We start from the raw sequence: 27792 nt of genomic DNA, 5'->3' as shown, positions 1-27792 counted from the left end.
GGCTTGGAGCTCTGACCACTTTCCTGGGGAGCCATCAGCTTCATGTCATTTCCTTGAGTCCTGTCACTGATCACACGAGTAGAGAGATCAGTGTCTGCCCCTCTTCTTCCTTTTGAGGATGTTGAAGAGCACAATGAGCTGTCCCCTCAGCCTCATCTTCTCCAGGCTGAACAAATCAAGTGACTTCAGTGGCTTTTCAAATGGCTTCCACTCCAGATCCTTCACCAACTTTGTTGCCCTTCTTTGGACACTGTTTAATAACTTTAAGTCTTTTTTATGTTTTAAAGTCTTCTTTATATTGTGACACCCAAAACTGCCCCCAGCACTAGAGGTGAGGCCATCTCAGTGCAGAACAGAGGGGACAGTCCCCTCCCTCACCCAGCTGGCGACGCTGCACCTGGTGCTCCCAGGACAGGGTTGGCCCTCCTGGCTGCCAGGATACTGCTCATACTCAACTCATGTTCAACTTGTCAGTGACCAGGACTCTCAGGCCCCTTTTCACAGTGCTGCTCTCCTGTTGTTTGTTCCCTGGTTGATACACACAACCAGTATTGCCCCATTACAGGTGCAGAATTTGTGTTTGTACTTGCCTTTGTTAAACTTCATACAGTTGGTGACTGCCCATTTCTCTGATTTGTTGAGGTTTTTCTGCAGGACCTCTCTGCCGTCAAGAGGGTCGACAGCTTCTCCAAAATTAATGTCATTTGCAAATACTTAATGTTTTTTCAAGTCCTGTTGTTAAGATGTTGAAGAGAGCTGGGACAAGAATGGATCCCTGCAGAACCTCACTAGTGACTGTTTCCCAGTCTCATGTCACCCCATTCACCATAACCCTCTGTGCCTGACCTGTGAGTCTGTTGCACTCTCACATGCAACTTGGTTATCCAGTTGTGTGCTGGATATTCTGTCCAGAAGGGTACTATAAGAGAAAGTATCAAAAGCTTTGCTGAAGTCCAAAAAGATTTTATCTACTGGCTTTCCTAGATTAACTTGTGGGGATTCATTATCATAGAAGGAAATCAGATTCAACAAGCAGGACTCTTCCCTCATGAGGACATGCTGGTTGTGACTGACTGCACTGTCCTCCAGGTGTTTTTCAATACCTCCCAGAATAATATTTTCCATGATTTTACCAGGCACTGAAATGACCAGAACAAGTAATTTTAGGTACATTGGCATTATGTAGGGTTCTCTTAGTAAAAAATATAGTGCCATGCAAGCTTCTAAAGCATTTTAATGGGATCTTCTACTCTGGTAAATCTTAGGACAACACCCTGAAGCCTGATTTTGGCATATGTTGGCTAGGACTTCCCCAGCAATTTTCATAGCTTATTAGTAAGAACCTTCCAGGAATCATTACCAGTGGGCAATTTGCATTTAGAAAACTTATTTTGGAGGCAGTGAAATTATACTAGCATGCCCACATATTTTTCTGTGCCAGTAACTTCAGTGCTCCAATATATTCTTGGACAGATTTAATTTTCTCCTACACAACCTAAATTTTCAATGCTTTCCTTCTTTAAAGAAATATATCATTGCTCTCAGACTATAAGTTTATGAACAGACATAAGTACTGCAGTTACAGAATCCAGACAAAAAAAAAGAATAAAGAAAACTGTTGGAACTATAAGGGTGTGAAGCTGACAAATAGTCTGGAGGAGGAATCTTGTGAGGATTGGCTGAGGGAGTTGTGTTGTTTATCCTGGAGAAAATGAGGCTTAGGGAGAACCTTATCACTGTCCACAACAGTCTAAAAGAAGGTTGTATCCTGGTGATGGTCAGTCTCTTCTCCCCAGAGTGACAGGACAAGAGCAAATGCCCTCAAGTTTCATCAGGGGGAATATAGATTAAATACTAGGGAAAATGACATCATTGAAAGGGTGGTAAGGCATTGTAATAGGCTTCCTATGGCAGTGGAGAAATTGCCATCCCTGGAACTGTTTAAAAAGGTATGAATGGAGATATGGTTTGATGGTGACTGTGGTGGTACTCATATGAAATGATATTTGCAGTGGAGTTTACAGTTGGACTTGGTGACCTAAGAGGTCTTTTGCAAATTTAATGATTCAATGATTCTGTGGTTTATACCCATTATTTAAGGAATTCTTGCTGACGCATGAGGAATATTTGAGATTTTTTTGAGAGTTTTTTTTCAGAAGGTTTCATATTTATTAAACTAATCAAGATAATATCAATCAAATAAGATTTTATTCCTTAAGCATGATACAGAAGAATATTGATGTTTGGTGAGAGAAGGTTTTTAACTTGGAAATCTTGGATTTCTACCACATAGTGAAAAATGAAACATATAATCCTTGCCAATCTTGATTTACTGGCATTAAAATTACCACAAAATTAACATTTCACTAAATTACAGAAATCATTTTCTTTTTTGTAATCTTTAAGATCTTTAGAGAAACTTCCCAGCACAACTGAAAATCATTATATTTGTTTTCAGTTGCCCTGCAGAGTTAACCTATAGCCTCAACAAAATATCAAGGTATAGAGGATCATAATTTGGTGAAAGCATTTCAAATCTTACTAGATCTGTGTGCTTCAGAGCCATCTCAGTTGAATGTTACTTAGCTGAGTTTCTGATCAAGGTTCTTGAAGGGAATTATACTACAGCTCACGTGCAAATGTGTCTGATAACCGTGTGAAATGATGGCTACAAAATGAAAGAAGTGCAGGTACTATTTTAACTTAATCTACCCAAGAACAGAGCATAGAGGCATATCTTGATAATACAAGAGTAGGCCTTATTGCAGCATGAAATCTGCATATTAAACTCATAAATAGTGCAATGAAATTAGTATCTAAAAGAAGATTGCGAGGTGTAGCTATATTCAGGCCTGCTGGAAGAATTATCAGTAGATAAAACTCATCATTTCTTCTGTCGTGTTCAACTCATAAAAGTGATCTTACATGGGTTTTATCACTATTGACTAGAAAGCTAATATATTTTTTATAACTATTCAAAGCTTTTTCTGACTAAAGAATAAACATTTTCTAACTGAAGAAAAGAAGGATATTGCTTTCTCTCTTTCAGGATATTCCTGCAGTCAGTTCCTGCAGTTAGGCAAATTGTGATGTTTTTGAAACTCAAAACATTGTAGATATCCATCACTTTTGATGAAGATTCTGATGAGAAGTCTTCTGTGAATCAATAGGGACTGAAAGAAAGCTATTGCAGTTTTGGAAATTTCATACCTAAAATACTGTTTTAAAGTGAAATATATATTATAGGTATCATACACTTGCTGTAAGATTGCACACTCATGCCCTAAGATTATTCATGTGCTCATAAGACAGTTTGGAGAAGCTTTGAAAAAGCTTGATATTCAATATTAAGGTAAAAACCCCACAGCAGAGTGCTGCAAATATCCACACATACACAAGGATGTTCTGACAAGTTTCTTAATTTTTGTTTCAATCATGGTACAAATGAATTTTCCTGGTTAATATTTAGTCTTTGGGAATGGAAACCAATAACTGTTCTGGTCAGCCACAGCAAAATCATTCTCAAGTTTCATTTCATTAATAAGACACACAATTCCTCTCAGACACATATAAATCTAAAGAGATATAGTATGCCCTGTGTTTGCTTGTCTGAAATAGGCATACCAGAAGGCCACATTAAATATCTTATATGATGATAATCTTATAAATTTTTTAGCAGTTTTGTTTTATAATTTCTTAATCTTATCAGCTGAAGATTTTCTTAAATCAAGCTAAAATTTTCTGCTTAGAGAGAATGCTCATTCCTTCTTATTCTGCCCTTGTTGGCTAATGAGAATAATGGGTCCCCATCCTCTTATAACATTCCTTTATGTATTTGTAGGCAGTTATCATGGCTCCCCAGTGGTCATTATGTTTAGGTATTGAACATCTGCTCAAGAGTTTATTGATGCTGTAGATAGTGCCATATCTGCTGGGAGTAATAGCACATTGCTCTATGTGGCCATTCAGGGAGCCCTACCTGCAGGAAGGTCACTCAGTAGTAAATCCGAAACACCTACAAAATACAAAGTCCTTACCATGAACACAAAGAAAGTATATATTTCTTCACATATCAATGAATTAGGCTGTTGCAAACCAAGAGGCAAGATTTGTTAAAGCCTCATATAATAGTTAAAGACACATATAATATTTAAAAAAAAAAGAGTCAAGGATTTCATCTGTATTTGACCATGGTAATTTCATGATGCCTCAAAACATCAGATAAAGGTTTTACTTATTCCCAGACATTTTGTACTGAATTCCTATGAGGTCTTGACATTTCTATAGTACCTTCCATGCTTAAGAAGAAAATACTGCAAGCCTGACAGGTGTTGACAAGCAAAACGTTCATTAGTGAAGCATAGTATTAATTACAAAGTTTGTGTCTTTTGTTTTGATCCCTGCTTTGTCTCAGGGTAACATTTAGGTAAGAAACTCTTGATTTTAAAGTCTACAGTAGAAAAGAGAGGAAGTTTTAGATAAGTTTCTAAAAAAAAAAAAATAGAAAGTGACTTTGAGCTAAGAGTACAGCCCAATCATTTCTCTTTTATTTATTAAAGAATGCCAGCTACAAAAACACATTTAAATCCTCCACTGTCAGGAAATAATTATGTTAACACCAATAAAATTATATGTAATAATTCAATCAGTGGGAATTTTTAAGTGGGATAACAGAGAATGAAATCAAAAGGATATAGCCCTTTGGGTTTCCTGAAGTTTAAGAGACACACAGACACAGACATCCCATTTACAGTGTTTTGTATCATCTGTTATAGTAATCACTGTTATAATGATTAGTATTAGTGTTCTAGTAATCACTACCAACATGTTTCAGTCACTCAGCACTTCCTTTTTTAGCTTGTTTTCCTTAGTCCCTAACAGCATTCTGTGAATGCTGTAAGGATTAGATAATTCCAGAAAGGGAGGAAGGAAGGAAGGAAGGAAGGAAGGAAGGAAGGAAGGAAGGAAGGAAGGAAGGAAGGAAGGAAGGAAGGAAGGAAGGAAGGAAGGAAGGAAGGAAGGAAGGAAGGAAGGAAGGAAGGAAGGAAGGAAGGAAGGAAGGAAGGAAGGAAGGAAGGAAGGAAGGAAGGAAGGAAGGAGAATATCTAAATGAGTAGTATCTGCTATTTTTAACCAGGAATATTTAATTAATTTTCTGTTTTACCTGATCATACAATCCCAAAAATGTGTGGCTGTGTACTGTGATAAAGATGTGACACCTAAGCTGAATATGGCTGTATCATGTTTATGCACTGACAGAGCAGTGAGGTGGTGTCTTACCCTATGCAAAAACTGCTGGCAGATTAGCAGCCAAAATGCTGAGAGCCTTCCAATTTGAAGGCATGGGGTGGGCCAACTGGCACGCTATTTATGAAAGGGACACTCAAACTATGCACATTGCTAAGCTGCCGCTGTGAATGAGAAAAAGAAAGACAAGCAAAGTGTTATTGAAGCAAAGCCTAGAAAAAGAGCATCAAAGAGATTTGAACAATGAAGGGCTGCTTTCAGAATGGGATCATGAAAGCCTGAAGCCCTGTGGCAAGGCTGGCAGGTGGACACATGCTGCTGCAGATCACAGCAGCAGGACAAGCCATCAGGATACTATACAGAGTTGGCAAGGTTGTTAGAATCCAGTTGGGGTAGATTAGAAGCCCTGCAGAGAAAGGATTAGCAGCTATGGGCATAGTTTAGACAGCAGGAAGGTGAAATGAAAATCCACAGTCGACTTATACCTATCTTTGTGCTTTTTTCCTCCTTGTTGTCAGTGAAAAAGACCATCATGAAATGAAATGCTTTGAAGTCTTTTTTTGATATGTTAGTCTAGAATGTACCTCCTACTCTATCCTATTCCTGGCTCAGGGGACTGAAAGCACAATGTCTCTAGTTGGTAAGGAGTGAAAAGCCCAGGTGTCCATCTTCCACTACTTCTGGTGCCTTGTTTTCATTCAAGACAAATCTCGGAGTCATCAAGACTGTTAAAATTTCTTTGGAAATATTATAAACAGAAAGCTATAAGCATGTAGAAGTGAGTGCTCTGCATGTTTTTTTTGACTAGTTTCTCACAGAAACACTAGAAATCCAGCAATTATGACTAGAGGCCTGGGCTGTGATTAGAATTTACAATGAATTACATCAAAGTCCAATGACCATGTTTTTGTGTGGACTCTCTGACCCTCCAACCTTAAGATTTAACCTCCTTGATTACTTAAGGTACAGGAAATTTCCAGTTTTCTGAGGTTTGAAATTTGAGGACCAGGCAGATCCTGTGCACTACTACATCACCAAAGAATCTGACTTCTTTTGGAATGGAGCTGAAATTTGCAGAGTAATCCTTCTCCCTTCCAGGCTGGTCATCATTGTCCTTATGTGGAAACAGAGATAATACCTGGAAGAAAATACCCCTAATAATAAAGCTCTCTTCTGGTGCTTTGGGACAGAAAGTGGGAATGTGAGAAAAGAGGACCTCTTATCTTGTACACAATGATCCTGTTTAAATTCTAAGGCAAAGCACTCTCTTCAATGCATATATCAAATCAAAATACAACTGGTATGAATCAGCTGTATTTATTAATTTATTTATTTAACTAACAGGTTTTACCCAGATGAACTAGCACAGCTAGTTACATGATAGATTGTATCAAGGCAATAACATTTATAAAATTTATACTGATTTTCTTTCATGAGGCACATGGAGTGGCTTTGAGTTATGACTCAGTTCATATAGTAACAAGTCAGCTCTGAAATAAATGAAAAAAAAGTCCATGTGTATTCAGAGAAATATTCATTTTACTCTTTTCATTTTCATTTGCTCCAATAGTGATTGAGGGCTTTTAGAACTGTATATAAACGTTGCTGATAGAGCCTTTCAGCTTATATCTTTTCATTAGAGTGGAGTTTTATGTTAGTAAACTCCTGCATCTGGCAAACTTAAAATTACCTAAGCATACTTTCCCACATTTTTCTACTTGCAAGTAAAAAAAAAGTTATTCTAAAGGATTAATGTGAGTTTCTGCAAATACCACTATCTATGTATTCTGATATATTTAAACCCTTTTTTGTGACTGAATCTCATCCTTCCATAAAATTACTGATTACATAGTCTGATGTGGAGTGTAGGTGATTGCTGAGAATTTTTTTTTTTTTCATAGTTGTCACTCTTAGTTTCAGCCTCACTAAACCAGAACTTGTCCAAATCTTCCTCCTTGTAGTACTATGAACAATATAATAATTTTACCTGGAATTTTAAAGGCAGCTTCAACATGGGTAATTGCTAAAGCTCACTGATTTCAGATTTGATAACTTTTATACACTCTTCATCCCTAGCAACTCAATTTCCTCATTCACATGTATTCAAAATAATGCTGCAAATCTATTTTCCCACTCCCTCTTATTCTTTACAACCCTCTATTTATTTTTTTTTTTTTTTGCATCATTCTCTGTAAAACTTTGTTAGCTTTGTTTTTAAGAATGTCCTGCCTCTAGCTTTCATTGGTTATTTGTCAATGAGAAATTTAAATTTATCTTGAATCCAAAATGCTGTGCCCAGCCTCTGGTTTTACATATCCAAAGCAAACACAATGACACTTGCTTCCTGGTTTTCAGTTGCATCAGGGAAGGGACAGTTGCTAAACTTTTGCTAAACTACATCGCTACCATTTTTGACCCGTCAAAGAATTTTTGCTTGGTTCGATACCAACAAGAGACTTAGCAGTGGTAAGCCACTGACAAGAATTATGCTGACAAGTGTTGTCCCTTTTTTAAAACTGTAATTCCCCTTTGTTTGAATTTTTTCTTTTCTGTCCTACGGTTAAATAATAACTTATTTTGGAACTTTTCTGTTTTAGTACCTTTCATAAGAAGGCATGGGTAATCATTAGGGTTCCTAATTGCTAAATATAATTCTTAGAATCAGTAAGTATTTACAAGAATGTTATAGTATCCTGGTGGGTTGGTTTTTTTTGTTTGTTTTGTGGTTTTTTTTTTTTTTTTTTTTTTTTTTTTTTTGTTTTGTTTTGTTTTGTTTTGTTTTGTTTTGTTTTTTTTTTTATCAAGCCGTACCATCGTTTGATGAGAATTTATAGGGATTTAACAGCTTTATCATATTTCACTTTCTTACACTGAAGAAGAATGAACTATAAATGGGAGGTATATGATGAACTCAGTTTATACTTAATTAGAAACTGAAGTTAAAAGCCAGGATCCAGGCAGGAGTGAACTGCCAGTGAAGGTTGAGGCTGCTATAAACCTGATAAAGAAGAAAGTGTGGGGTTTTAAATTGAGATTGCTGGTAGGGTGGTTGTGGGTTTCTGTAATGACAAACTGTACTTACAGATTCTAGGAGCCCCTGATGAAAACTTGCTCTCATTCCCTAATGCTTTATGGGAACACTACAGCCTCTTGGAATATTTTTCAAGCAAAAAGACATCATCATGACAACACTGAAAAAGAAGGGCAAAAAAAATTCTTTCTGGTAGGGAAATAAAGACATCTTAAGCTCGACTTCAAAAGCTCTCTACAGCAAACAGTAGCTGTAGAGATACCGTTTCATCTTTGCCTCTGGGATATTATTAAGCCTTTCTAGTAGCTTTAACTGCAGGAGAAGGGATTACAGAAGTTGCTGCTGTGTAGCTGCCTGACATACAAATATCTGGAAAAGCACAGATCACGTTTTTGTACAAGGGCCACTTATTAGACAGCCCTGAAAGCTTAACCTAGAATGAATAGCACACCACACTGCTAGCTGCACACAAACAAAAACACGCAAGACCCTCATGATTTATGCTGGCCTTTTAAGTGCTTTGGGTGAATATTCAGGCTCCCGGCTTCCCTTTTGTCATGGCTGCGTGTACAGAGATCGGTGCTAATTGAGGCGGTGCTGTTTTGGTACAGAGAACCATGCCATGCCATTCACCCTGCTTCAGTTCAGGCTGTGTCAGCATTTCCATGACAAATCCTTACTTTCAAGAGTTTACAGCTTAATCGGAGCAAAACCCGCAACTGGCTGAAATGACACACACTGTTCCCGTGTTATGGGCTTTGTGCACAGGAGCCAGAAACAGAGAGAAAGAAATTATTTCAGGTGCTTTTGTTTACTTCGGGCTGCTGCTTTGGCCTGATAATGACTTTGTATTCCAAAATGGAATGTATAGGGTCAAGGTCCTTATTGCGGGTTACATTGTTACATTTGGAATGGGGGGAGGGGGGATCAAAAGAACCGTATGTTTTCTTCAGTGCTTTTCTGCAAATATCTGAGGATTTTGCAAGATTAGCATGGTGAATCAGGGATTGGAAAATAAGTTGCAAAGTGGCAGGAGTCAGTTTGGAAACAGATGTGCCTAAAACAAGTCCAGTTACCCTTTGATAGTCCTAAGAGACTGTATTAGACTGAACAGCCATGTTTTCTAGGCATCCACAGAAATAAGTCTCTGGCAGTGAGTAGCACATGATGTCCTCAGCATCTGCTACATCCTGTCAAATCTCAGGAACCTGCACTGAAAGACAGATTTTGTTTTTTAAATATTAGCACTAAAAAGGAAAGTCACCTCCTCTAAATACATCTAAAAGTTTGATGTTATAAAGCAAGAAAGCTGTCATGGTCAGAGGACAGCCACTGCAATAAATAGTCCTTAGAGCAGCAGTAGAATGTGGTTCCTGGCCAAAGGTGATGAAGAGCTGGATGCTTCAGCATGACCTGCACAAAATCAGGCAGGTGAATAATTGTTTGTAGGTTTGGATATAAGCTTGATATTTTTCCATATCTGTAAGTCAAGTGCTGATGGTGTCATTTTTATTCTTAGTGAGCTGATCCTTGTCACTTGCAATGCTTATAAACAGAACTATTGTTATGAACTTTAGAGAATCAAACTTTTCTTTCATCCCATATGCAGTCTGTATGTTGAGGGGTTATATAGCCACTGAATCTCAGCTATTTAATTCTATGCTTAAAGTAAGGACATTATTTGATCTGCACTTAGATCATCACTTAATTTGGGAGTATTCACAAAATACCCTGCTCACTTTTCTTTTGCGAAATTTATATGAGTCCAGACACACTGAGAGTCAGTTCATAAGAGAGTTGCATACCTCATGTAAATATAAATCTTCAGAGAAAGATTTTAATTATAATTCAAGTTGGTTTTATTATTTGAAATAATGGTACATAACAATGAATGCTGTGAATCCATCTCTTCCAGATGACTATAAAATCTACTTCATACTTCAATTTTTTTTATGCATAAACTGTACAATATTATATATTTTATAAGAAATAATTGATGAAAACAGAGCTAATATTTAGATTTTGAAAAGGAAATCAGATTCAGTGAGTAAGACTGTCACTTAATTAATTGAAAAATGCATAAGTAACTTGGAAATTGAATTTCTGAATGAACTAGTGGTTAGAAATGAAACAACTTCTATAAATAGCTATTTGCAAAACAGGTCCAAACTTCCACTTTGAAGAATTTATTATTGACATTAATAGGTTCCTTCAAATAGAACTTTAAATAACAGAGCACTTTGATAAATAATATATATGAACTAGAAATTAATAAACAACCTTAGATGAAGTGAAGAACCAGAAAAAATAATCTTTAAGCTGTTTCTTTCATGTGACAATGAAATAAATGTGGAATCAAATAATAGATATAAGGAAGAGAGTATTGCTCTTGCAGTATTGCTCTTGCAGTACTGTCCTTTTGCTTTGTGTTAACTTGTTCATGCTGCGTAAAAATTAAATTACTAACATGATATCATCAGACTGAGTGGAAATTGAAATGTTGACATGCTATGATACTGCTGTTTTCCCACATATTTATCATTGAATTCTCTGTTTCTTGTTTGGTAGATACAACAGTGCATATTCCTAGGGTTTACTACTATCAGATAACTGCAAGGTAAAAAAATCTTTGATAGTAAAAGTGAGAAATTGTCAACCAACTCTTAAAATAAACAAAACAAAAAATTAGTTTACACTATTTAAAATCAAACTAGAACATTGATGAGGCACAGGGAAGGAATGGCACAAGTGGTAGTGGCACAGTTCTTTGGCATAGCATCCCTTCTCCATTGGCTCTTGAAAGGCAAGACCATCTCAATTGTGTACAATGTCCATATACAGGTTGTCATAAAAAGAAATTGCATCATCTACCAATTTCAGGAATCTGAAATTTGGGGGGTTTCTGGGCCAGGACCTGCTTGACATTGCTCCATATTTTAAGAACTAACAAGGGTCATGTTGACTATTGATGGTCCAGAGATATCATAGACAGAAGTTTGGAGATTATCTTGTGAAACTTGCTTAAACATCAGAAAATTTCCTTTTTCCTCTGCTTGCCTCCCTTCTTACCTTTTTATATTCATCTATATATCTAATACTGTAACTGTGGGATCAAATGTTTGTACTTGTTCTTTCCAGGCTGGAATGCCATCAAAGTGGACAGGTCTTAGTTATTGACTTCATATCAGAATATCTGAGTAAATCTGAATACTGTTATATGGATGTCAATCTAGAAGCTTAACGGTCCCCTCTGACTTTACAATCCATGAATCTGTAAATAATTGCAATAATAATTTGAAGATCTTAGAACACTTCCAAGAAAAATTGAGTATTTTATATACAACATACTTTTAAAGACAAGGAAAAGTCCTTTCAGCCTATAGAAAAGCTAGCACATTATAGAAAATTAATTTTTATGCTTGTGCTTTCAACAAGATATATGTCACTATGTAGAAATTATATGAAAATTGTAATAATTTCTTTTGCAACAAAGTGTGCTGAAAAGGAAAGCTTGTATAAACACTTTAGGCACAAACAAAGCTTTTCTTTCTCCCCTTTGAAAAAATGAAATACATTTAAAATTACCTGGTATAAATGATGTAGCATATTATTATAAAAAATCCAGCATTTTTAAATCAATGTGGTATTAGATTTTGTAATAGGGTTAAAATATTGCTTACATGAATTTAAGTTGCTGAATTATATTTAAAACATTTCAGAAAAAATGTAAAATTTATAGCAGATTCATATCTTAGACTGAGCATAAAAACCAAACACTTGTAATTTTCTCTTATATGAATATGATAGTTTCCATTTTTCTTTTTCAAAATGGGTAAGCAAGTGGATAAATAGAATACAAAGTAATATATATTCAAACAGTTTAAATTCCTTCATACATGCATTATTTTACAAAATCTCATATTCTTTAATTATATTTTACTTAGGATTACCTAATCAGTAGAACTAAACAAAAATCTATAATAAAACTGACAGTGATATACGCTATTTCTGATATTCGGCAAGCTAAGAATATAAATAGACATACTAAATATATAAATTTCTTGATAATTTGTGGTACAGTGTATCTTAAGTAAATTAGGAGTATTTTCTTCAAAATAGTGTTATATGTAAGATTTTTATGTGGTTTTTGTTGTTTTAAAGTAATAGTTTCCTTTCCTAATAACAGTAGTAACTACTTTACCTATTCCATGTTTTAGAAATGGAATGCTACTTTAAATAGCTGAGATGTTTTTTCTAATGTAATGTAATTTGCAGATACTTGAATTCAAGTTTTGTGTCTATTTTAAAAGTAAGAAATCAAATTTCTACAAGTTATATTGCTAGCAATTCTGTAAAATCATCAGATTGATTATTTATTATTCTTAGTTTTTACATATCTAATTTAGTGTTCTGATAAGGAAATTTATATATGGTTTTAATATTATCTTTTAAATTTTAAAGACTAAAAATGTTAAAATATATAAATAAACAATAAAGAACACATAAACCAATAAGACAGTACTTACAGTGTTGAGATATTCAGTGGAAAATGATATTTTTTGTTTAGAATTTGTAACAGAAGAAATCAATGTGGAGACTGACATACTTGCATTTTATGTATGGTTGAAATACATAAAGACAGTGCCTGTTTAGTATGCTGCACTTCTCTCTTTGAAAGCTGGCCTGCCTCTATACTTATAAAGAATAATTACTTACTTTTTAATATCCTAAGAGAAAAAATCAGAATGACAAAGCCTCTAGGAAAAGATCTGCAAAAAGCCAGCTGTCTATAGAAAGGAAAGAGTGAGAATGATGTCAGAAAAACTCCTAGTGCACTGATAAATTGTTCATAATCGATTTTAATTTCAGGAGCAAATACGGGGGGGGGAGGGAAGAAAGTAAAGATTAAATGCAAAGTGAAATCATTCAGTAAAATGATCTATGCATGAAAAAATTAAGCAACTTTTATGAAAGTCACTCTCATAAATTGTAATATATAACCATCAGTTTACTCCTGTACCATAATAAGAAGATTTTTTTCAATACCATATATTTAAAATGATGGCTCTCTCTGCCAGTAGTGTACTTAAGTAATGGCAGCTGGGATGTCAACAGCCCATGTCACATTACTCCAAGCCAGAAGAACAAACACGGGATCTTTTTTGGGGCACTAGTGAAAACAAGACTGTCAGCAACATTTCCTATATGTCTTTTTAACAGGTGGAGCACGTAGTTCTTCTAGCACAGCTCCGCAACAATGAATGGCCTTTTAAGTGAGGCAAGTGGTACCATGTTATGATAATCAAAGCCTTAAACAAGAGTTAGAAGCAGTGGGAAGAACATGCAGCAGAGCTTTAGGCAGCCCATAGTGATGTAGCTCTGCCCCCAGATACCTCCTGTAGCATCTATCAGAAACTAAAAATTTGTTCACCACTGTCGAGCTCTCTGAGTGCCTCAGTAGTGAGGGTGGAACTGGAAGAGGAATGGAAACACTTTAAAAATATCTCTTCAGAAGGAAAATAAGAATGTGGCAGAAGTATAAAATATTAAGGTATGTGAATTAGTGCTAAACATAAATCTTCATTTCTGAAGACAAGAAGAAAGGCTTACAAGGCACACAATATGTAAAAACATTAGAGGCATAACTTTGTATAATGAAAAATAGAGAGGAGAAGAGGGAGAAAGTGCCTCTAGCAAAAATTCTCGAGTGTGTCATGTCTCTAAGTTGGTGCACACAGCTCAGAGATTGCACCAAAGAAAAATGACATAGAACTGTCTCAGACTGTGATAACCCCCTGGGCACGATGTGGTCACCAGCACTGCTAAAGACTTCTTTCTGTGCTGAGGAAATTAGCTTGCAGGCACGGGACATACAAACAATGATTTTAAGCAAGCACTCGGAAGCATCTGTGAAAGAATTTTTGAAAGCCTCTGTGAATATAATATAGTATCATGATTATATTTAATTTTTCATAACTGCTTCCATCCTTCAATCCTCTACTCACTGCAGGTCTGTGTGTACCTGGCAAGTATTCCTGAATTATCCCTGGAAGCAGTGGGTAAGATCTAGATAAAATGAAGGGCATTGACCTTCTCTTGGAAGAGCTCTAGTTCAAAAATTTAGGGGACTCAGGGCACTCAGGAGCTGTACCTGCTCTTGAGAGAAACACTGTAATACTTGGACCCACAGTCTTAGAAGTCCTGCCTGACAAGCATCAGTCACTGCAACACCTGCAGGGAGAGCAGCATGATGCTGGACAAGGCTTGAAGCCTCTCCTGATTTGCTCTGACAGATCATATCAGCTTTATCAATCAAACAGAGCATTTCAGATGGTAGAGTGAAGCACACGTTTTCCCAAGGGTCATGTCTTGCATTGTAGAGCACCAGTGAGCCCAAGCCTCCCTTCACAGGCTGCAATAGACTCCTGGGTGCCTTAGGAGTCAGTGGCTTTGAAGCAGTCGCATGAGAACAGCTTTTCTACCACAGAAAAGCTGTGAATAATTTCTTGGAAAGGAGATGTATTGTCTTTTCTTGTGTGGGAGTATCATGTAAGGGAGCTCTGACAGTATGGAGACTGAGTAGAGGTTTATCACAGCACTGTATTTTAAACTAAAATGAGGCAGCAATGTAGGAAAACAGGGTGAATTAGTAAAAAAGGAACGTAATCAACACAGGAGTAGCACAGTATCTGTACAGTACAGTGCAATGCCATACATGCCATGTGCCATTCAAAGAGTCAATAAAAATGAGGCCTTTTAATATTATTTTTGCGTAAGTGGAATTCATGCAGGAGAACATTATACTTGTTAATAAATCGAAAACTTTACCATTCCTGTAGTAACAATCCCTTGTGGTATTTGACAGTGTGCTTCATTTGGAAAAGGTAGTAAGAGGGATTCTGACAAATCTCCAATGAAGAATCAAAGATTCTCTGCCACAAAATATGTACAACTTTGTAAATGCCGAAATAAGAAAGATTCATTAAAATTTGCAAGTTTAAAAACAATGTGATAATGAGGTGTATGCATAATTTGTGGAAACAGATCTTTCTTTTATGTAAAGTTTATATAAGTTTTCATGTTAAATGTAAGCATCTTACTAAATTTTCTATCATTCATATTTCTGAATTATCTTTTTTTGTGAAGAGGGAATTTAGTGGAAAATTCTTAAGCAATTGCTATGGACTACAATTGAGGTCCTGAAGACTGGTATGAAAAGTGCTGAAATTCATTCAAGTCATGAGAATATTAGCTCCATTAAAACTCTCAGTACACATTTTCACATCTTTATTAAAAAGAAATGCCAAATGAGTTAGCTTGTAAGAAGGGATATAACTTTGAACTGAGTTATTTATTTATGCAGTTCTGTGATGTGCAGTAACATTTCAAAAGCCTTTTGTCTCCACCTCAGAAATAAGTACTCTTTTTATCTTCCATTTGTCTTTTGTTGTTATTTGCAAATTTACTTCCATCAAAAGTTACAAATTGTTCATTTCTTCTTCTCTTTTGTTTCTCCCCTTTTCCTTCTCTGGTGACACACATACAGCTGTTCAATCCCTCTGAGTCATTTTGAAACCTGTGAGAGGCTGCTGCAAGCAATATCTTCCCTGATCATAACAATTTGATGTAGAGCCATTTCCTGTGCAGATCTAAAGAGGAAAGTAAATTGGAATTTTATTTCAGCTGGGAAGAAAGCAGCAGTGACAAATACCTGAAGTCATTGAAGACTTGATTTCAAAGATGATCTTAGGATTTAGGACCCAGGACACCTGTCTCAGTTAGGATGCTACTGGTAATTGGCTACCAGATGTGGCTGCATCCCTTCTGAGCTGGCAGAAAGGTAGGCAGAGCATTAGGAAGGGCTAAAGTTGCAGAGTTAGCTTTGAAATGGTAGAAGCAGTGCTAAAGACTATTTGAAAGAAAGTATATGCCCTTAACTCAGAGATGTTTTAATGTAACAATGACATTTTTTAACCCATTTTGGAAATGGGCTTATACTTCATAAATTCGGGTACTATTCTCTATTTAATCCTGTGGTATAAAGTTTAGCAATTTAAAAATAGTGCCATAAAGTTAACCCTTTTCTCTTTAAGTAAATAAGTAGTTCAAGTATATTAATCTGGTTTTGCTACCCTGTATTTTGATAGTACATACAGCAGTCCCCTGCCCCCTAGGTAATTGTATCTTAATGTGTTGGGCAACATACTGAGTACATTCAGATGTTACAAACAGAAAAATCTTGTTCTACAGGACACTCTGCAAAAAATGACAACATAAATGTACAACAAACAGAGCACTAAACAGTAAAACTGAAGTATTGTGTTGTGTATTGGAAGACATTCAGAATAAATTTCAATGGCCTTATGACATTTGGCATGTTTTAATGTCCTCTTAAGCACTGGAAAATACAGATAAAAATGTGCTAAGAGTTTTCTGGTACAGATAGAAAGCCACAGCTTCAGCCCTAACATCAAAACTCAGGAAACCTGCCCAGCTTTGATTTATCTGCTTAGCAATTTGCAAAGTAAAAGATGTCAGCTAGAGATCACAACCAAGCATGTGTCAACTGTATCAAACCACTAAAAAAAAAAAACCCAACAAAACAACACAAAAAACCCCACAAAAACCCCAAAAAAATCCAAACCAAACCAAACCAAACCAAAACAACAACAATAACAGCAACAACAACAACAACAACAACAACAACAACAACAACAACAAACCACCAACCAATCCAAAACCCTGACCTTCCATCTTGCTGGAGATATAACAGTTATAGCTGGAAAGAGCAAGGGAAAACTTTATTTTTCTACTTTATAACAGGAAGTCACATGAAGAAACAAAATGTGCTAACAGGTAGGTCAGAAAATTTGACCAAAAATAAACAAAAAACCAAATGTAAGACATGGAACAGCTTACCAAGAGAAAGTTGAAGGACTTTTGTAATAATCTTCAAATACCTCAGAGGAAGATGCAGAAAAAGAGGTACACGGCTCACCAGGTGTAATGTGAATAACTTGCGGTTAGAGTTTGAAACGTAGGATCATTTAGGTTGGAAAAGACCTTTAAGATCATTGAGTCCAACTGTTAAGTTGCCAAATCCACCACTAAATCATGTCCCTAAGTGCCCCATCTACAGTCTTTTAAATACTTCCAGGGATGGTGACTCAATCATTTCCCTGGGCAGCCTGTACTAATGCCTCATCACCTTCCCTGTGAAGAAATATTTCTTCTTTTGAGTTGGAACATGGAAAATACAGATTCAATGAGGGGGAAAATGATGCATGATATGTCTAGCTTTCCATTAGTGAAATTTGTTAGGAGGATGGTTAAGCAATCAACTTCCAAGAATGATGTAATTGTATTTAATTCTGATTTGGGTGGGATCAGATGAACTCCAGAGTATTTTTCTGTATGTTTCTTTAAATTTTTTTGAAAAACAATATTTTCTCAACATTAAGACGTATAAAAGCTTATATCCAAGAATAGCTTTTTTTTTTTTGACAACTCTGTATAGGTAGTCAGTGGATGACTTTTGATTATCTGGTAAAACTTTAAAAACCTGATTACCATATTTTTCTGCCTACAGATCTGTAAAATATAGTAGTGTTGGAAATCTCCTTTAACTTGAGGTTTTTCCTGTTTCCTGATGTGCTTTTCCACAATCCTTTTGATATTAGACTTTAGGAACCCCTTAACATATAGTACCAAGAGACATAAATTTAACTCCCAAAACCATTTACTATTCTGCATAAATAGATAAACTATCTTAAAAAACCCAAATATTAATCACTTTGTGAATAAATGTCCTTCACAGAAAGACTAATAAACGTGGTTCCACATGCTCAGCATCATTACAAACACAGGTTGTTCATTTCCGTCTGTTATGCCTTTTACGTGTTCAAATCTCAGGCATCAGTATGTATTCTAAGACTAATGTATTTTTAACTGCTCTGAAGGTGGGGGAAAGAAAGGCAAAATGGGAAAAAATACAATTCAATTTTTCATCAGTTTTTCAATATAAGAAATGTCAAAGAGTTTTGTAGCAGGAATAAGTTCTATTACTATTAATGGTTTTTAACTACTTTTATTTCTTTCATTATTTGTAAATCACATACAAACATTGCCTTTTTAACAAATTTGTTCATTGGTTGAAAATGTTGAAAAAATGCTGTGTATACTCAAGTCCAAAAGGAGATAATGAGCTGGTATGGATGCTGTTTCAAATAATCAATATGTGCAATTTTGAATAGCAGCTGTTTCATAGGCTATGAAAAGCATGTGACATTCATCTATCCCCTATATGAATTATTCCCTCTTTTACTTTACAGTTCCCAGTTTTCATCATTACCACTTTCAATCTGTTGCAGTTACTGCAAAATCTGCTGCTTTGGCAGCCACTCCAGTCAGCAAGATTGTTCAATGTTCAGTATTCTTAGGAAAAAAATAAAAGGGGTTATGTGCAGAGATCAAGAACTGTATCTAAAATAGGAAATAGCTGTGAATATATGTATGAGTATATAGCAGTGAGTAAGTCCAGGAGAGTCACCTGAGTTGAGGCACCAAACTGGCATTCTTGAGTTGCTTCTCCACACATGACAATGTTGAATGTCCTTAAACAAGTCACTTCCTCTCTCTGCTGCTGTCTCTCTCAGTGATATTGACCCCCTTTGTAAAGGGTTTTTTATATTTACTCAATTGAGACTACATGCTATTGAGTATTATGACTATGTGAATAAAAGTGTCCCTCATCAGCACATGTCCACATTAGAACTACAAGAATCTGTTTCATCAACAGAAGACCTGTAGACGGTTTTGTCCTGTATTTTGTGTGAAGATCTTAAGCCCTTACAATACTTAAAATCTGATTAGGCATTCAGAATAAATGAAAAATTCTCAGTCTAGTGAATTTCCAAAGGAAAGCCCAGTAAAATCACAGGTTTTTTTCTAACAAAATACCATATATTCAAATGAAAAAAAGATAACAAAACAGGACATTTTGGTTCTTACAAAATATAGAGAAGGTGTGTTTTTTGGAAGTCAAAGCAACAAAGAAGATGGAAAATTTGGAATTAGCATTATTCATGCATTAACAAAGTACAAATAAAAAACCTAACAGATCAAGCTTTCATAGCTTTTTAAAAACCAAAGTGGATCTTTAAAGTAGCATTCAGACGATTTCCTTCTTTCAGAACAAGTCAGGTTGAAAATACTTAGAGACCTTTGAACTATTCTATTCTACTTAATGCCTTTGAAGATTGCAAAAAGGTGTTTAGGGAAAAGAAAAACATAATGATGCCATCAACAGACACACAAAGAAAGCACAAGAGGTAACACTCTATATTAAAGAAAAGTTGATAGACAGACATAGTAGAAGTTGGCACATAAAGATACATTAATATTTTCATTTTTTCCAATTACTTTAAGATAATTTTAAATAACACTGCTTGAGTCTCCAAGAGTCATTCTTGTTATTATCATCTATTTGTATTAATCATAGGAGATGCAGGCTGAGGACTAGGTTTGAACACTTTCTTGTCGCGGTGTGGTAGCCCTGGGAGCGCTCTCCCAACCTGCCTTGGCCAGCCCTGCTACCAGCGATAAGTGCGGTACAGCCCAGTAGGCTGGCCAACCGAGCCCAGCTGGTGGGGCCTCCTGCCTGCGTGGCTGAGTGCAATGATGATGAGGACAAAGGAGGAACTCCGCTGAGGAATTTCCACTGAAGTTTATTGGTACTCCGAGAGGAGCAATCTCGCCTCCAGGGAGTCTGCCTCAGCAGAGTGCAGATCACTCTGGTGCAGCATCTTAAGTATGGGAGGGGGGAGAGAGGGGAAGGGTAGAACAAAGGACCGATCAGGTAAAGGTAGGGAGTGGCTCTGCATATGAAAGACAAACAGGAGAACCAATCAAAGAGAGGAAGGAGGAAACAGCTGCGATTCTGCCCAATCACTTGACGACCTCACTGGAACTTTCTAGACCCAGGGTGAGGCCTCGAAGTGACAGACAGGACCTGGGGGGTTACATAACAGATGATGGATGGATAACTGTAACCGGGGTAAACCATAGGGGACAAACTCAAGGGGGTACAAACAACTAACCTTTATAACTGATATAGAACAGTATAAGAACCAAGAATAAATGCATACATTAAACTGACAAAACTAAAAACACACCGTTACACTTTCTGGTTCAGGGGACGGCTAAAATTCCAATTGCTCCATTTTAAGTAATGCTCAATATAATTTCTTGACCTGCTATTCTCCTCTTGTCCTGTCTGTGGCATATTGCAAAATCCTATTAGTCTGCATTTAGGAAATCTGCAAAATACATCCCTTCCCTTCCCTTCCCTTCCCTTCCCTTCGATTATTGTAATGTAGGACATACTGAATTGACACGTGCCCCAATCTAACCAGTCTGACTCCTGTCATAAAAAATGGCAAGACTGCACGAACTTCAGGTGTTGTCCCTTTACTATCTCGTTTACTGGCATGGCTTTTAGCCTGGGTGAGCTGTTCAAAGTTAGTACCTCCTATCTGCAATGGATTTCACTGCAACAAATTATACTCAGTGAAAATATTTTACCTCAATGAGTTTTAGACAACAAGTTTCACTTGAAACCTGCAGTTTGAAAAGTCCACTGACCTCTACTTAGTTTTTTAATATGCATTTTAAAAGCAATAGCCTTTGAAACAATGAAGAGATGCTTTTCCATCTTCTTATATCTTAGCCTGGCAAACAGAATATATCAAATATTTTGATCACACACACAAATACCACGCCCCTCTCACCACCTCCCCCCTCCCCAATATGTTTTTGCTCAGTTAAGTCCAAGTCTGGCTACGTTTAGTGTTCAGTGGCAATGTGAGCAATTTATGCTCTATTCATCCCTTTCCTGACTGATTTGGTAGCCTGGTTTTGATCTGGTTTTTTTTTACACGTTAAATCCTATAGGATTTGTATATGGAAGTTTGCTTTTTGAGTTTTTTTTTCCTTTTTTTTTTTTTGAGAACATGCATCCAGTGTTACAAATTCTGACAGGCAATGCTTTTTTTATGAAGGATGATTTCTCTTGAATTATTTTTCACCTTTGTATTTTTAAGATTGTGACTTTACTTTGCATAGGAAAATCTGAAAATTATTCTTGCTCTTTGGAAATTAAGATTTTTTTTTTCTATTCATTCAGATTCATACAATAAGGTTCTCTCTGCAGAATTCCCTACAAGGAATCTATGTTTCATTTTGTTTTATCATCTAAAAATACACTAACTATTCTATTAATAAGAATTTATAGGGGAGGAGGGGAAGAAATCTTTCCTGAAGTGACTTCATAATGAATATTGATAATAAAAAAGATTTCAATTAAAGATTAATAGAAAAGAAAAAAATACCTCAATAGATACAATGTGCTCTGCAAAATCCTTACAAAGCATAGAAGTAGTACTGATAAGAGATACTTCAAATTCGTTGGTGGTTACAGATCCAGCCTGGGCACAAAACTGCAGCACAAAGCATTCTTTGCTGTGCATGTTCTCTGGGCTTATGTGATCTGGTATAATTTAAAGTAGTTTTTTCATATGGCCTCTCTCTTTACAATACAACATGTTTTCCTCAGAAAGCTACAAACCACCAAATTAAGTTAAGAATAGTGAACCATTTTCCAGCTAGTTGCAGCTTGTCACATTTATCCATACCATAAATACTTTGGATTTGGACTTCGGGATACTAAGACACCAACAGAGTCAACACCTGAAGCAAAGTTTGAATTTTAAGCATTTTATATTTCTGCAGTTCTCTTCTTTTTTCTTCCTCTTGGCTCTATGGGGGTTTTGGAAGTGACTGTTCACAAGTAGTACAGATGTCTGCTGCAGAACTTTGCCTGGTGTCTCAGGAAGAAAATTACATGACACCGACACATTAAGTCAGAGAGAGCCACTTAAATTTTTTGTTTCAGCTAGACGAGAAGAATGTAGGAGAAAAATACTTTCGGCTTCATTAAAATTAAGGAAATTTATTGTAAAAAATATGAATTTTCTTATAATGAGGATTTTGTTTAAAAAATGGAACTAGTAGCACCAATTGTTTTCTTTCTGAATACTAAAATTTTTATCAGAATATTGAACAGCTGTGGTTGAATTTTTAAAATTTATAAATCCTCCAAGATAACACACATAGCTTTTCTTAATGCTTTTCTCCATAGTTCCTTGATAAAGGCTGTCATTTTTGGCAGCCTTAATGCATTTTATTTGTAGGTGTTAGTAATTAATTAGGCTGTAATCAGAACAATGTAATGCTTCATAAAATAATAACTCTTCAACTGTAGGTATTCTGGGGCATGAGGTACAGGATAAGAATTAGTAAAAGAGTATAGCTTTGTCCTGATTTTTTGCATGTCTTTTGCCTTTAAAAACACTTGAAAAGAGATGTAAATGGTTATTGAGAAAAAAAGGGAGTAGAATGGGATGAGGAACAGAAGTGAGAAAAGTTTAGATTGAATGCTTATTGTGTTTAAATTTAAAAAATAATGTTATAAAAAAGGGGCATGATAATTCACTCCAGGAAAAAACCAAAAACAAAAACAACAACAACAAAAAAACCCCAAAACCAAAAAGAGAGCCCGCAAACAAATTTTGCCCTAACTGTTGCTAACAACTACTGGTTAGCTCACAACTCTACTCAGACTGATTTAGACATTTAAAACTCACAAAGTGTATGTATATATCCACAGAGTAAAGTTATGTCTTACACCGAATGGCATCCTTGTGAGAAGATAGAGAGGAATAGAGTATTTGTTATTTTTCCCAATAATAGTAATGGTTTCCAGTAGAATTGTGGTCTGTGGTTCCTTTTAATACTGAGGCTGCTTATTTTCTTAGTTCCATATTTCTGCAATTCAGTCTGTAGCCTGCATTTCTCTCCACTGCTCAGAAAATTTGTGCTCATACTTCTGATCCCTCATCTACACCCCTCTCTCCTTCACTTATCCCCATCTTCCTCCACTGTCTCTTTTTTCTGTCCTCAAAACATTCTTCATCCTGATGTCGTACTTTCCACTGATGTTTTCGTCTTGAAACTACAGTTATGCTTTAAGTCTCTGCTCTCATAAAGACAAACAAATTCACTAGACAACCATAGATTTGCCTTGCTTTTGTTCTATTTTCTGATTGTTACTCTTTTTAAAACTCCAGAATTCTTTTTTTTTTACCACTACAACTTATTCAAAAAAGTACAGTGATTGGCTCTTTTAATTTATTTTTTAAACCAACTGTAGGGATTTATGAGAAATTTATTAAACATTTGAATGCTATTCAATTCACTGTTTTTCCCTAGAAAAAAAAGTGGTTTAAAATGTTCTTACATTTAAATAAAAATAAAAATATTTTAAAAGGTGTTGAGCTTAAATTACTTCTCTACCTGAAAAATCCTTGATTGATGGGAAATGGATAAATTAGAGGAGTACTTAAGCTCTAAATGTCATTATAAAAGCCTCATAATTCTGGTTTAGAATCTTGTTCAGTGACATTAAGTAACCAACTAATTTAAATGTGCAAATAAGACTGTACATCATAGAGTTGGTATGTAAAAAAGAAACCAGAACAAACGCAAATCCATCTCAGTAGAAACTTCTGCACAGCATAAGGATTTCTAGGGCTTTTGTTTTAATTTAATTAACCTCAGCAACAATTAAGTTTTGCAGAAAATGTTCTCCTCTTTGCTTGCTTCATTCTTCTGTCAGCTACACACTTGATTGTAACAACTAGCAGAAAGTGTGCTTGGGAGTGGCAGTGGCCCTCTTTTAGACAAATATTAAACAGGTTGGAAAAACACTAATAAAACTTGGGAGGAAAATAGTCTATGATGTCAACACAGCCTTCAAATCCATGAACTACATTTATTAAAAAAAATAAATATACACTTATGTCACACTCTTGTCATTAACATTTAATGTGCAAAAAGTGGGTGAACAGTCTATATTTAATTAAAACACAAAATTATGACTTCCATCTGCACATGCAGGCCTGAGAAGCGGCTTAAGGTACACAAAAAAATTACATCTGGTATTCAAATATAGGTGTGGGGGGAACATTTTAACCATATCAGGTGTCACATCATTTCTCTAGTGTAGAGCAAATATGATACGGTATTTATTAATATTTAAAAACATTTTCAATATTTGAAGTTTCTCAGGCACTTGTATAGAGTTTAAATCATGTGAATCATAGCTTCTCAGGGTTAGGAGATCTCTTCAGTTATTTTCATTTCTTATTTTTATTTTATTTTTTGGTTCCTTTGGAAACCCACACAGAATGTTCTTTTTCTCAGTGCTTCTTTTTTGGTAATTCTTTTGTTCTACGTTTGGTGCCAAGGAGCACAGACCATGTTAAATCCATACAGCAGCCTGCAATCTCCTGAACCATATGCTATTTTTACAGCAGGTCACCTGTGGAAATATTTTTCTCAATCAAATCCTCCTTCTCTTGGCTTGTCACTCTGCTGGTTCACACCGGGGCTAATCCTGGTGCTGTCACTCTGCAGCCACCAAAGCCACCATCTGCTCTTTGCCCTACTCTGGCCTTTGATCAAACAGTAAATAAATCCTTCAGGATAGGGAAGGATTTCCTGGGTGCCGGCCATACGGCAACATATTTGGTCATTGCATGGAGCCCTGGTAGCACTGTGATCCCTGGTAAGGAACGTACCTTCCCATTATCTTCACTTGGAGTTACGAAGATTTCTCAATGCGTAAATCAATTGTTCTCATCCACCTCAGAAGTGGCAAAGGTACTTGCACATGTCTTTGAAATAAGGTTATCAAGTGGATATCATGTGCCTCAGAGCAGCAAATGCTAACCTCCTACAGGGACAGGGAAAAGACCAGACTGACATTCCCACAGTCCTACCTAAGATATGTTTGCTGACAAGGAGTTCTGACGGCCCAGAAAGATGTTGATTAAGAATTGTTTTCTTGGCTACATGTGAATAGACCTGAAAACAAATTTATAAGGCTGGGTAGCTGCTAGAAGAAATCCAAAATGCCAAAGGAGATCGTGATTTTTCTGACAAAGGAAGGAATCTGCTACCACTACAATAATGCAGGCCAGTAAACTTTAGCAGATCTTGTTTTTTGCTGGGGAGGCAAAGATGGGACACAATATATCACTTATCTCTCTGTGTGCATGGGGCTCAAGCACTGAGTGGTACAATTCTTGCTAAACCCTGCAAAACTGCATCTGACATTGCTTGAGATAGGACAGAGGCTAACACAGTTGCTGAGTAAGCACAACTGGTGGGCCTTAAAATATCTGAAGACTGTAACAGAATTGCTGAACTAACAAGCTGCTGAGCTAGTATAATGAATAGAACATAGCAAAAATAATGCAATAACTTTGTGGTTAAGACAGCTGTAAGCAAAAAAAAAGAGGAGCTGCCTATCAGCCTGCTTCAAAGAACTGGCTCCCCAGTCTCTTGTATTTGGACTAGAATGGATTCAGCAAAACAGCAGAAGGATAGTCTGGACAGCTGAGAATGTATGGGGTCCATGGGTCACAGCATTATATTAGGACATAAAAGAAACTCAGAAATTCATCACTGTGAGTTCAGCAGAAGAGAATCAGCATTGCAGATGCCATGGGCTGAGAAAGGTGAGTATTTTTTCCAAATTAGCTTGAAATACTTGGCCAGGATATGCTTATGGCTCCTAAGTCCCAGCAGCAGGCATGTTGCAGACCTTTGTAAGAACTTAGAGGTCTGGGCAGAAGATTACCTCATAACTACAATGTTATGCGGCTAATGACTGTTTGCTAGGTAGTTTATCAAAATATCAACTACTTATTATATGATTTAATTAGTTATATTTTCAGATAGATGCAAGGATAGATAGATAGATAGATAGATAGATACATACATACATACATATATACTTACATACTTACATAGATGATAGACACATCCATCCATCCATCCATCCATCCATCCATCCATCCATCCATCCATCCATCCACTGCCACAAAACTTATGATTACTGCTCATCATTTTGTTACTATAATTGCCTGTAGTCATTGTCTAGGTTTGGTTGCTATATTGCTGACTTGTAGTTATATTTGCTGTGCTTTCACTTAGTGGAATTTTTATAAGCTACCAGTCAGTGTAAGGTAATTAAATCATCACCCTCTGAATATTGTGGATCCCTGTGGTTGTATACTTCTACCTATTAAATAATTTGTGTTAGTTTTCTAATATTTGCAGTTACATCTCCAGAAAATTTTAAAAAAGAGTAGGATACTGATATGTAATTGTTCATATTGCTAACCTGTCAGCCTGGTTTCTTATATATTTAGCCCAGAAGAACTAGCAAAAGTACTAAATTACTATGATAGCTAGCATGTCTGGGAATGCTTTAAAAGGTAACGTGTTGGAAGCTGTTCCAAGTCGGCTAGTTGGACATCACCAACATGTTTTGGCTGGAGGGGAGTTTGTTTGCATGAACACAAACTGCACTATGTCTGTTGGCTTTGGGAATGAAGCATAAAAGCCATTTCATCTTATATAACACTTAACATGGCCTGATATGTCTTTCCTGCTCATGTCCGTGAAACTTTTGAGTAGAATTCTACAGCTTGTAGTGGAATTTCTTTCCTTATCTCAACAGTTTTGCAAAATGAAACTTCTTGAAAAGTTAAATTGAACAAAGTAGTGCTTATAGCATTTGAATTTATGTATAAATATTTGTTAAAATCCTACAAAACTTAGCAGAGCATGATAGCTTCTTACAAGGGTATGTATGATCTTATAAGAAAAATTTTAAACCTCGTTCAGCGTGTACCAAGAGCCATAAACAGAATAGTTTGTATTTTTTGCTTTATAATTAAATTATATAACAGTATGAGATTTTAAATTGTCCTTTACAGAGAATACATCCTCAATTTTTTCATATCCTTTTTATTTAGAACATTTTTTTCACTTATTTCTCATTCTATATTTTAATAAAATGCGGAAAAAAAATTATGCAAAATATAACACATTGAGCTCTCCTTTCAAGCACAAACAGACTGTTTACTCTTGAATTAGTGGAAAAATGCCCTATGTCAGCATATTTGATTTTGAGTTTATATGAATTTGAGTCATTAAGCTTAAGTCTAGACTCAAAATTACTCTTTTTTCCTGTCATCTGGTTTTAATTGGATCATAATTTTATGTCTTCACAGAATGACTCTCATATGTTACTAGTATTTTAGCAAAAAAATGTATACAGAGAGAAAATACATGATTTTCCTCTCTCACTTTCTATATTATTTTCTTAAAGACTTAAAGAACTATATAGCACTTTAAGGACTATTCATCTCCTCTTCTGATTCTCAGACTAATTTCCAAAATGAGGGGAGTAAGTTTCTCTTATCTCTTTTCAAGCTTAATTTTTGCCTTGTGGGATAATTCCCGAAAACGGGAAACGTGAAAAAAAGCTTCTGCAAGGTAACGCCCCCAGGGCTTCTGTGGATGCTCACTTCAACCAACAAAGG

This window comes from Zosterops lateralis (assembly GCF_965231275.1).
Source record: "Zosterops lateralis genome assembly, chromosome: 3".
In the NCBI taxonomy this organism is placed as follows: Eukaryota; Metazoa; Chordata; class Aves; order Passeriformes; family Zosteropidae; genus Zosterops; species Zosterops lateralis.
This window is presented reverse-complemented; position numbering follows the sequence as displayed.